At 58.6% G+C, this 12500-nt stretch overlaps 1 non-coding gene across 1 annotated transcript; it reads left to right on the forward strand.

The window, feature by feature from the left end:
- The first annotated feature begins 12170 nt into the window (after positions 1-12170).
- LOC131867134 (5S ribosomal RNA) lies at positions 12171-12289 on the forward strand. Its single transcript, XR_009365726.1, has one exon. It is a non-coding gene; the product is annotated as a 5S ribosomal RNA (ribosomal RNA).
- The last annotated feature ends 211 nt before the right edge of the window (positions 12290-12500 follow it).

A 12500-nucleotide genomic window follows, 5' to 3' on the forward strand; every position in this document is an offset into this window, starting at 1 on the left:
TAAGGGAGTGAGAGCCCCAAACATAGCTGGGCGAGGCGCTCACTCCGCTCTTTAATATCTCGTTAATACCGCCAAGGAAATGGCACAAGCACACACACACAAGCATCCTCGGAAGAGGACAGTTCGAGTGACAGGTCAAATCCAAGAGTTCCGAAGACTACCTCCAGGAACAATCGGGAACAAGACCGATTACAAGTCGTCGAGTCTGTTACTGGGCGAACACGAGATGCGCACAGGAAATCGATCAGCCCTCACAATGGCCCAAGGCCAGAGATCGGACTGCTACGATTTACCCCAACAATCATCGTGCCACTCTTCGCAGAGAGGTGATAGACGCCAACGAGCCCGCGCATAGCAATCGAGGTGTAAAAAGGGCGTTGAAGGCAGGAAGCCTGGACGAAAGAGGCTACGAGGTCACCTCGAAGCGGTCTAAGAATCGGGCGCACTTGGGGCGACTACCAGTGCCAACCCCTTATCCCGCGGTGCGTCCGACACACAGAAATTTCCAAGGCGGCCAAGGAGCCTCCCCGCATAGCAATCGGGGTGTGAGGTTACGGATGCAGCATTGATAGCAATCGAGGTGTGAGGCGAAGGATGCAGAAGTGAGAGCCGAGGGATGTAGCAGAGATAGCAATCGGGGTGTGTGATGCAGAAGAGATAGCAATCGAGGTGTGCGGTGGGAAGGGCCCAGCAGCCAGAATGCATGAAGCGACGGATGAAGCAGTGATGACAACCGGGCTGTGAGGAGAGGAGGGATGCAGCCAAGAAAGCAATCAGGGCTCGAGGCAAGGGATGCATCAAGGATAGCAATCATGTTGTGAGGCGAGATTCCAAAGGCTAAACGTGAGAGGCTGCAGGGTCGACTCAGAGAGGTCTATGCATGTGAGAGGCTGAAAGCAAGGTCGACTCGGAGCGGTCTATGCATCGGGCGCGCTTGGGGCGACTACCAGTGCCAACCCCTTATCCCGCGACGCGTCCGACAAAGAGAACGTTCCAAGGCGGCAGAGGAGGTTACCAGCCGAAGGATGCAGTAGCAATAACAGGTATAGTTCCGCGGCGGCCGAGAAGACTCACCGCATAGGAATCGGGATGCGAGGCGAGGGATGCGGCGGGAAGGCCCCGACGGCTAAACGGAAGAGGCTGCAGGGCCGCCTCGGAATGGTCCAAGCATCGGATGCGATTGGGACGACTACCAGTGCCAACCCCTTATCCCGCGATGCGTCCGATACACAGATAGTTCCAAGGCGGCCGAGGAGCCTCACCGCATATCAATCGGGGTGCGAGGCGAGGGATGGGGCGGGAAGGCCCCAACGGCTAGACGGAAGAGGCTTCAGGGCCACCTCGGAATGGTCCAAGCATCGGACGCGCTTGGGGCGACTGCCAGTGCCAACCCCTTATCCCGCGATGCGTCCGATACACAGATGGTTCCAAGGCGGCCGAGGAGCCTCACCGCATAGCAATCGGGGGTGTGAGGCGAGGGATGGGGCGGGAAGGCCCCAACGGCTAGACGGAAGAGGCTTCAGGGCCGCCTAGGAATGGTCCAAGCATCGGACACGCTTGGGGCGACTACCAGTGACAGCCCCCTATCCCGCGATGCGTCCGATACGAAGATGGTTCCAAGGCGGCCGAGGAGCCTCACCGCATAGCAATCGGGGTGCGAGGTGGGGGATGCGGCGAGATGGCCCCAACGGCTAGACGGAAGAGGCCACAGGGCCGCGTCGGAATAGTCCAAGCATCGGACGCGCTTGGGGCGACTACCAGTGACAACCCCTTATCCCGCGATGCGTCCGATACGAAGATAGTTCCAAGGCGGCCGAGGAGCCTCACCGCATAGCAATCGGGGTGCGAGGTGGGGGATGCGGCGAGATGGCCCCAACGGCTAGACGGAAGAGGCTGCAGGGCCGCCTCGGAATAGTCCAAGCATCGGACGCGCTTGGGGCCACTACCAGTGACAACCCCTTATCCCGCGATGCGTCCGATACGAAGATAGTTCCAAGGCGGCCGAAGAGCCTCACCGCATAGCAATCGGGGTGCGAGGTGGGGGATGCGGCGAGATGGCCCCAACGGCTAGACGGAAGAGGCCACAGGGCCGCCTCGGAATAGTCCAAGCATCGGACGCGCTTGGGGCGACTACCAGTGACAACCCCTTATCCCGCGATGCGTCCGATACGAAGATAGTTCCCAGGCGGCCGAGGAGCCTCACCGCATAGCAATCGGGGTGCGAGGCGAGGGATGCGGCGAGATGGCCCCAAAGGCTAGACGGAAGAGGCTGCAGGGCTGCCTCGGAATAGTCCAAGCATCGGACGCGCTTGGGGCGACTACCACTGCCAACCCCTTATCCCGCGATGCGTCCGATACACAGATAGTTCCGAGGCGGCCGAGGAGGTGGGGGATGCAGCGAGATGGCCCCAACGGCTAGACGGAAGAGGCTGCAGGGCCGCCTCGGAATAGTCCAAGCATCGGACGCGCTTGGGGCGACTACCAGTGACAACCCCTTATCCCGCGATGCGTCCGATACACAGATAGTTCCGAGGCGGCCAAGGAGCCTCACCGCATAGCAATCGTGGTGCGAGGTGGGGGATGCGGCGAGATGGCCCCAACGGCTAGACGGAAGAGGCTGCAGGGCCGCCTCGGAATGGTCCAAGCATCGGATGCGCTTGGGGCGACTACCACTGCCAACCCCTTATCCCGCGATGCGTCCGATACACAGATAGTTCCAAGGCGGCCGAGGAGCCTCACAGCATAGCAATCGGGGTGCGAGGCGAGGGATGCGGCGAGAAAGCCCCAACGGCTAGAGGGAAGAGGCTTCAGGTCCGCCTCGGAATGGTCCAAGCATCGGACGCGCTTGGGGCGACTACCAGTGACAACCCCTTATCCCGCGACGCGTCCGATACACAGATAGTTCCAAGGCGGCCGAGGAGCCTCACCGCATAGCAATCGGGGTGCGAGGCGAGGGATGCGGCGAGAAGGACCCAACGGCTACACGGAAGAGGCTTCGGGGCCGCCTCGGAATGGTCCAAGCATCGGACGCGCTTGGGGCGACTACCAGTGACAACCCCTTATCCCGCGACGCGTCCGATACACAGATAGTTCCAAGGCGGCCGAGGAGCCTCACCGCATAGCAATCGGGGTGCGAGGCGAGGGATGCGGCGAGAAGGACCCAACGGCTACATGGAAGAGGCTTCGGGGCCGCCTCGGAATGGTCCAAGCATCGGACGCGCTTGGGGCGACTACCAGTGACAACCCCTTATCCCGCGACGCGTCCGATACACAGATAGTTCCAAGGCGGCCGAGGAGCCTCACCGCATAGCAATCGGGGTGCGAGGCGAGGGATGCGGCGAGAAGGACCCAACGGCTAGACGGAAGAGGCTTCGGGTCCGCCTCGGAATGGTCCAAGCATCGGACGCGCTTGGGGCGACTACCAGTGACAACCCCTTATCCCGCGACGCGTCCGATACACAGATAGTTCCAAGGCGGCCGAGGAGCCTCACCGCATAGCAATCGGGGTGCGAGGCGAGGGATGCGGCGAGAAGGACCCAACGGCTAGACGGAAGAGGCTTCGGGTCCGCCTCGGAATGGTCCAAGCATCGGACGCGCTTGGGGCGACTACCAGTGACAACCCCTTATCCCGCGACGCGTCCGATACACAGATAGTTCCAAGGCGGCCGAGGAGCCTCACCGCATAGCAATCGGGGTGCGAGGCGAGAAGGACCCAACGGCTAGACGGAAGAGGCTTCGGGTCCGCCTCGGAATGGTCCAAGCATCGGACGCGCTTGGGGCGACTACCAGTGACAACCCCTTATCCCGCGACGCGTCCGATACACAGATAGTTCCGAGGCGGCCGAGGAGCCTCACCGCATAGCAATCGGGGTGCGAGGCGAAGGATGCGGCGAGAAGGACCCAACGGCTAGACGGAAGAGGCTTCGGGTCCGCCTCGGAATGGTCCAAGCATCGGACGCGCTTGGGGCGACTACCAGTGACAACCCCTTATCCCGCGACGCGTCCGATACACAGATAGTTCCAAGGCGGCCGAGGAGCCTCACCGCATAGCAATCGGGGTGCGAGGCGAGGGATGCGGCGAGAAGGACCCAACGGCTAGACGGAAGAGGCTTCAGGGCCGCCTCGGAATGGTCCAAGCATCGAACGCGCTTGGGGCGACTACCAGTGACAACCCCTTATCCCGCGACGCGTCCGATACACAGATAGTTCCGAGGCGGCCGAGGAGCCTCACCGCATAGCAATCGGGGTGCGAGGCGAGGGATGCGGCGAGAAGGACCCAACGGCTAGACGGAAGAGGCTTCAGGGCCGCCTCGGAATGGTCCAAGCATCGGACGCGCTTGGGGCGACTACCAGTGACAACCCCTTATCCCGCGACGCGTCCGATACACAGATAGTTCCGAGGCGGCCGAGGAGCCTCACCGCATAGCAATCGGGGTGCGAGGCGAGGGATGCGGCAAGAAGGACCCAACGGCTAGACGGAAGAGGCTTCAGGGCCGCCTCGGAATGGTCCAAGCATCGGACGCGCTTGGGGCGACTACCAATGACAACCCCTTATCCCGCGACGCGTCCGATACACAGATAGTTCCGAGGCGGCCGAGGAGCCTCACCGCATAGCAATCGGGGTGCGAGGCGAGGGATGCGGCGAGAAGGACCCAACGGCTAGACGGAAGAGGCTTCAGGGCCGCCTCGGAATGGTCCAAGCATCGGACGCGCTTGGGGCGACTACCAGTGACAACCCCTTATCCCGCGACGCGTCCGATACACAGATAGTTCCGAGGCGGCCGAGGAGCCTCACCGCATAGCAATCGGGGTGCGAGGCGAGGGATGCGGCGAGAAGGACCCAACGGCTAGACGGAAGAGGCTTCAGGGCCGCCTCGGAATGGTCCAAGCATCGGACGCGCTTGGGGCGACTACCGTTGCCAACCCCTTATCCCGCGATGCGTCTGATACACAGATAGTTCCGAGGCGGCCGAGGAGCCTCACCGCATAGCAATCGGGTTGCGAGGCAGATTATTGGGAAGGGAACCCCCTGGGATGCGGCTCAAGCAGTGCCCAAAGGGACTGGAATGCGGAATCACATCGAGAGACCCAAATGCTATACGAGGGCTCAAATCGAATTATCGATTTGGCCACGACATGGACGCATCGGAACGACTACCTTTGCCGAACCACTCGCAATTGCATCCATACCGAAACCAATAGACATTTCCGTTAGAGCCCTCGCATAGCATTCGGGAATCTCGCATGCCCCTCTAAATCGACCAATGCTGGCGCTCAATGAAAATCCGAGCGCTACCACCGTTCGAGCGCCAGCATTGGTCGAGTTAGAGGGGCACGGGGGAGAATGCTCCAGTCAACACCTCCCCTATATAAGTTATTTGTCCGATTCTCGCACAACCGTAGTCTGCCTCGTCGAATCAAACAACGGTCCCAGATTCCGACTTCCGTTCCGTAGAGACCCAAAAGCTAGATGGAGGCTCGCAAGAAAGAGAGTCGGCGCATAGCAATCGGGTTTCTCGAACGTTTAGGGACCGAGCTCACTTGCGGATAGGGCAAAATCCGCCAAGCAACCCAAAAGCTAGACGGGGGCTCGAATCGAATCGCCTAGGCGGCCACAACAACGACGTGTTGGATCGACTACCAGTGCCAAACCATTCAGCAAGACTAGTCTGTGTCGAGGCCGGATAGAGATTCTCAGAGAGCGCCCGCATAGCATTTAGGAGACCTGCCGCGTCCCTCACACTCGACAAATGGTGGTGCACGTTTATAAATCCGAGCGATCCCAACCCTTTCAAGCACCAACATCGGTCGAGATAGAGGGGCACGGAGGGGGCTGCGTGAGACAACACAGTCCCCTATATAAGTTATTTGTCCGATTCTCACACATCCGAAGAATGGTCATCAAATCGGACAACAGCCCAAACTTCCGACTTCCGTCCCAGAAAGCCCAAGAGCTATCTAAAACGTTCATGGCCGGAACTCGATCGCGGCTATACCAGTCCGCCAAGCAACCCAAAAGCTAGACTGGAGCTCTAGTCGAATCACCTCTGTGGCCATTGCAAGGACGTGTTGGAGCGACTACCATTGCCGAACCATTCCGCAGGTCGAGTCCATACCAAGGCCGCATAGAGATTCACGATGAGCTCCTGCATAGCAATCAGGAGACTTGCCGTGTCCATCACAATCGATAAATCCTGGTGCAAGATTTTTGCATCCGAGCGCTCCAACCAGTCGAGCACCAGCATCAATCGACATAAACGGGCACGGGGGGAGGATGCTCGAGAACACTACCTCCCCTATATAAGTTATTTGTCCGATTCTCAAGCAGCCGAAGTCTGGTCATCGAATCGGGTCAAAGACCACAACTTCCGACTTTACCCACAATGCAAGTCATCGAATCGAACATCGGCCCCCGAGTCGGACTCCATGCGTATGTCAGGTCATCGGACCCAAATTCCGCCTTCCTGCGCATGGCGGGCCATCAATATCAACTCGGTCATCGGACCCAAACTCCGCCTTTTTGCGTATGGCACGCCTTCAAATCGGTCATCGGACCCAAATTCCGCCTTCCTGTGCATGGCGGGCCATCAACATCAACTCGGTCATCGGACCCAAATTCCGCCTTTCTGCGCATGGCACGCCATCAACTCGGTCATCGGACCCAAATTCCGCCTTCCTGCGCATGGCAGGTCATCGGACACAAATTCAGACCTCGCCAATATGCCTACGTATCGAATCGGTCATCGGACCCAACTTCCGACTTCATCCATACTGTAGGGTCTTTGAGGTTGGCGCGGTGCGCTCAACCCAGGGAGTCGACCCATCGAAGCATACACCTCCCCTATATAAGCTATTTGTCCGATTCCCACACCTGTGTAGTTTGCACCTCTGACCAGGACATCGACCCCAACTTCCGAACTCGACTGCAACGACGGCACCAGCGCCTTGGTGCGCACCTTGCGACGCACAGTCCCAACATTCGCCTTCCTGCACATGGCAGGTCATCGGACCCAAATTCCGACCTCGCGAGTATGCCTACATATCGAATCGGTCATCGGACCCAACTTCCGACTTCATCCATACCGTAGGGTCTTTGAGGTTGGCGCGGTGCGCTCAACCCGGGGAGTCGACCCAACGAAGCATACACCTCCCCTATATAAGCTATTTGTCCGATTCCCACACCTGTGTAGTTTGCACCTCCGATCAAGACATCGACCCCAACTTCCGAACTCGCCTCCAACGACCGAACCAGCGCCTTGGTGCGCACCTTGCAACGCACAGTGCCAACATTCGCCTTCCTGCACGTGGCAGGTCATCGGACCCAAATTCCGACCTCGCGAGTATGCCTACATATCGAATCGGTCATCGGACCCAACTTCCGACTTCATCCATACCGTAGGGTCTTTGAGGTTGGCGCGGTGCGCTCAACCCGGGGAGTCGACCCAACGAAGCATACACCTCCCCTATATAAGCTATTTGTCCGATTCCCACACCTGTGTAGCTTGCACCTCCGATCAGGACATCGACCCCAACTTCCGAACTCGACTAAAAAGACCGCACCAGCGCCTTGGTGTGCACCTTGCAACGCACAGTGTCAACATTCGCCTTCCTGCACATGGCAGGTCATCGGACCCAAATTCCGACCTCATGAGCATACCTACTAATCGAATCGGTCATCGGACCCAACTTCCGACTTCATCCATACCGTAGGGTCTTTGAGGTTGGCGCGGTGCGCTCAACCTGGGGAGTCGACCCATCGAAGCATACACCTCCCCTATATAAGCTATTTGTCCGATTCCGACACCTGTGTAGTTTGCACCTCCGCTCAGGACATCGACCCCAACTTCCGAACTCGCCTGCAACGACCGAACCAGCGCCTTGGTGCGCACCAAAAGTGCGCACTTTTGGAGGGCACTTTTGTGCGCTCCAAAGGTGCGCACTTTTGGAGGGCACTTTTCTGCGCTCCAAAGGTGCGCACTTTTGGAGGGCACTTTTTGGAGGGCACTTTTCTGCGCTCCAAAGGTGCGCACTTTTGGAGGGCACTTTTTGGAGGGCACTTTTCTGCGCTCCAAAGGTGCGCACTTTTGGAGGGCACTTTTTGGAGGGCACTTTTCTGCGCTCCAAAGGTGCGCACTTTTGGAGGGCACTTTTTGGAGGGCACTTTTCTGCGCTCCAAAGGTGCGCACTTTTGGAGGGCACTTTTTGGAGGGCACTTTTCTGCGCTCCAAAGGTGCGCACTTTTGGAGGGCACTTTTTGGAGGGCACTTTTCTGCGCTCCAAAGGTGCGCACTTTTGGAGGGCACTTTTTGGAGGGCACTTTTCTGCGCTCCAAAGGTGCGCACTTTTGGAGGGCACTTTTTGGAGGGCACTTTTCTGCGCTCCAAAGGTGCGCACTTTTGGAGGGCACTTTTGTGCACTCCAAAGGTGCGCACTTTTGGAGGGCACTTTTCCTGTGCTCCAAAGGTGCACACCTAGGTGAGCACCTTCGACCACACCTTGTAGCACACCAAACTCTGACTTTCGACTTCATCCGCAATGCAGGGTCTTTGAGGTTGGCGCAATGCGCACAACCAGGGGAGTCGACCCATCAAACCCAACACCTCCCCTATATAAGCTATTTGTCTGATTCTCATACATGCGTAGCCTGCAGGAGCAATTAGGACATCGACCCCAACTTTCGGCTTCTAAACGAAAACAAGGTCTTTGAGGTTGGTGTAATGCGAACAACTAGGGGAGTCAACCCATCAAACCCAACACCTCCCCTATATAAGCTATTTGTCTGATTCTCATACATGTGTAGTCTACAGGAGCAATTAGGACATCGACCCCAACTTTTGACTTCTTAACGAAAACAAGGTCTTTGAGGTTGACGTAATGCGCACAACCAGGGGAGTCGACCCATCAAACCCAACACCTCCCCTATATAAGCTATTTGTCCGATTCTCATACATGTGTAGCCTGCAGGAGCCATTAGGACATTGACCCCAACTTTTGACTTCTTAACGAAAACAAGGTCTTTGAGGTTGGCGTAATGCGCACAACCAAGGGAGTTGACCCATCAAACCCAACACCTCCCCTATATAAGCTATTTGTCTGATTCTCATACATGTGTAGCCTGCAACAACGATTAGGACATCCACCCCAACTTCTGAATTCGTCTGCGTTGACCGCACCAAAGGTGCACGCCTTGGTGCTCACCAAAATCCGACTTCCGACTTCTTCTGCTATGCGGGGTCTTTGAGGTTGGCGCAGTGCGCACAACCAGGGGAGTCAACCCACCGAATGCAACACCTCCCCTATATAAGCTATTTGTCTGATTCTCATACATGCGTAGACTGCAGCAATGATTAGGACATCCACCCCAACTTTTGACTTCTTAAACAAGACAGGGTCTTTGAAGTTGGTGCAGTGCACACAACCAGGGGAGTCGACCCATCAAACGCAACACCTCCCCTATATAAAGCTATTTGTCCGATTCTCATACGTGTAGTCTGCAGCAGCGATTAGGACATCGACCCCAACTTCCGAATTCGTTTGCATTGACCGCACCAAAGGTGCACGCCTTGGTGTGCACCCTGGAGTGCACTTTGGTGCTCACCTCGGTGCACACTTTGGTGTGCACCTCGGTGTGCACCAAAGGTGCGCACCTTGGAGCGCACCAAAGGTGTACACTTTGGAGCGCACCACATAGGGTCTTTGAGAGGTTGGCGCAGTGCGCACACCAAGGTGGGTGTTGAGGTGCGTGCCGAGGTGGGTGGGTGCTAGGGTGCGCTCCATGGTGGGTGCCAGGGTGGGTGCGTGCTAGGGTGGATTCCAAAGAGGGTCATAGGGTGGGTGCCAAGGTGGGTTGGTGATATAGTGGGTTCAAAGGTGGGTACTAGGGTGGGTTCCAAGGTGGGTCACAAGTTGGGTGCCAGGATGCGTGGGTGTTAGGTTGGGTGCCAAGGTGGGCTCCTGCGTGGGTGGGTGCTAGGGTGGGTTTCAAGGTGGACGCGAGGGCGGGTGCCAAGGTGGGTAACAAGTTGGGTGTTAGGATGGGTGAGTGCTAGAGTGGGTGCCAAGGTGGGTGGGTGCTAAGGTGGATGCCAAGGTGGTTCACAGGGTGGGTGGGTTCTAGGGTGAGTTCCAAGGTGGGTCACAGGTTCAGTGCTAGGGTGGGTGTCAAGGCGGGTGTCGAGGTGCCTGGGTGCTAGGGTGTGGATGCCAATGTGGGTCATAGGGTGGGTACTAGGGTGGGCTGCAATGTGGGTGCCAAGGTGGGTAACATGCTCGGTGGGTTCTAAATTGGGTGCCAGGGTGGGTGTGCACCCACCTTGCCCGAGGTGGGTGCCAAGGTGCCAGTGTGGGTGGGTGCTAAGGTGGATGCCAAGGTGGGTGAGAAGGTGGGTGATAGGTTGAGTGGTAGGATGGGTGGGTGCCAAGATGGGTCACAGGGTGGGTGCAAGGGTGGGTAGGTGCTAGGGTTGGTGTCAGGGTGGGTGGGTGCTAGGTTGGGTTCCAAGGTGGGTGCGAGGGTGAGTGTCAAGGTGGGTCACAGGTTAGGTGCTAGGATGGGTGAGTGCTAGGGTGCAAAGGTGCCAGGGTGGGTGCTAGGATGGGTCGATGCTAGGGTGAGTGGCAAGGTGGGTCCACAAGTGTCAAGGTGGGTGCCGAGGTGGGTGCCAAGTCGGCGACTGCTATGGTGGATGCCAAGGTGGGTCACGGGGTGGGTGCCAAGTTGCTAGGTTGGGTTCCAAGGTGGGTGCCAACGTGGGTGCTAGGGTGCGTGGGTTAAAGGGTGTGTCACAACGTGGGTGCCAGGATGGGTGCGCACCCACACTGGCCAAGACGGGTGCGGGTGCAAGGTTGGGTTCCAAGCCCGGTCACAGGCTGGGTGCTAGGATGGGTGGGTGCCAAGGTGGGCACCAGGGTGGGTGCACCCACCCTGGCCAAGGTGGGTCACGGGGTGGGTCCTAGGGTGGGTAACGGGGTGGGTACTAAGGTGCGTGCCAAGGTGGGTCATAGGGTGGGTGCCAAGGTGGGCACCAGGGTGGGTGTGCACCAACCCTAGCCAGGGTAGGTCACGGGGTGGTTGTCGGGGTGGGCGTCAAGGAGCCAAGGTGGGTGGCAAGTAGCCAAGTTGCGTGCCAAGGTGGGTGTCGGGGTGGGTGCCAAGGATCCAAGGTGGGTGCCAAGGAACCAAGGTGGGTGTCTGGGTGGGTGCCGAGGTGGGAGCCAGGGTGGGTCCCAAGGTGAGTGCAAAGGTGGGTGCCAGGGTCAAGGTGAGTGCCAATGTGGGTTCCAAGGTGCCAGGGTCAGGGTGAGTGCCAATGTGGGTTCAAAGGTGCTAAGTTGGGTGCGAGGTTGGGTGCGAGGGTGGGTGGGTGCCAAGGTGTGCTAGGTGGAAGCCCGGGTGGGTCGGCATCCCATGGGTGTCGAGTTGGGTGCCTGATGGGTGCTTCTTGTCAAGTTTTAGTCGTCGGGACTCATTTCGAGCCTTAGAGGTCGTTTCTTGTCCGGTTGCCCTGTCTTCGACCTGGGAACCCAATTTTGGTCCTCGGGTCCCATTTTTTTTTGTCTCGCATCCCACTTTTGGCCTGTGGCCTTTTCGGGGTCGATTCTCGTTTTGGGCATCAGAGCATGTTTCTTCTCCTAAAACCCAATATTTGTTTATTAAGTCTCGGAACACATTTTTGTTCTCGTGGACCCATCATGGGTCTTGGAACGCATTTGTGGTCCTTGGGTCCCATTTTGCATCCCGAAACTTGTGTTTTGGTGCTTGATCCCTATTTTGGGTGCCCACCTTGCACCAAGTGCGCACCCGGGGCAAACCGAGCGCCTTGGTGCACCGGGGCAAGATCGAGCGTGCACCCGAGGCGCCCCGAACATGCACCAAGGTGCACTCGGCCCACATGTGAGCGCAGGTCGTTGCGCCCGAGGTGGTGTGTGGGCACCGCGTTGCAGACGGGACACTGCACGCACACGACGCCCCCTCCAGGTGCACGCACGTAGGCCGGGCCGGGTGCACACCCGACGCCCTAGCAAGGTGCGCGCACCCGGGCAGGGCTCACACTTGGCGAACGGGGCGCACTTCGCGAGGGAGGGTGTGCACCTCGACGGGGGTGGGTGGCCGGGGTGGATTCGCACGTGGGTCGCGGTTTGCTAAGTACACACTGCGACAAGCTCATAACGGGTGCGATCATACCAGCGTTAGTGCACCGGATCCCATCAGAACTCCGCAGTTAAGCGCGCTTGGGCCGGAGTAGTACTGGGATGGGTGACCTCCCGGGAAGTCCCGGTGTTGCACCCTTTTTTAGTTTTTCGCCGGGCGTCGCAATGCTATTTGAATAAACCTTTTGCCCGTTTGCGTTCTCGTCGGGGCCGGGCCGGGCCGGGGTGCGCTGCCCGCACTACCGCGCGCGCGGGGGCGACACCGAGCGCGCACCCGAGGCGCCCCGAGCACACAGGCCACGGTGCAACCCGGGCGTTGTGCGCGCACCCCGGTGCGCCCGAGGTGCTGC

The sequence above is a fragment of the Cryptomeria japonica genome, unplaced genomic scaffold, assembly GCF_030272615.1.
Source record: "Cryptomeria japonica unplaced genomic scaffold, Sugi_1.0 HiC_scaffold_164, whole genome shotgun sequence".
Classification (NCBI taxonomy): domain Eukaryota; kingdom Viridiplantae; phylum Streptophyta; class Pinopsida; order Cupressales; family Cupressaceae; genus Cryptomeria; species Cryptomeria japonica.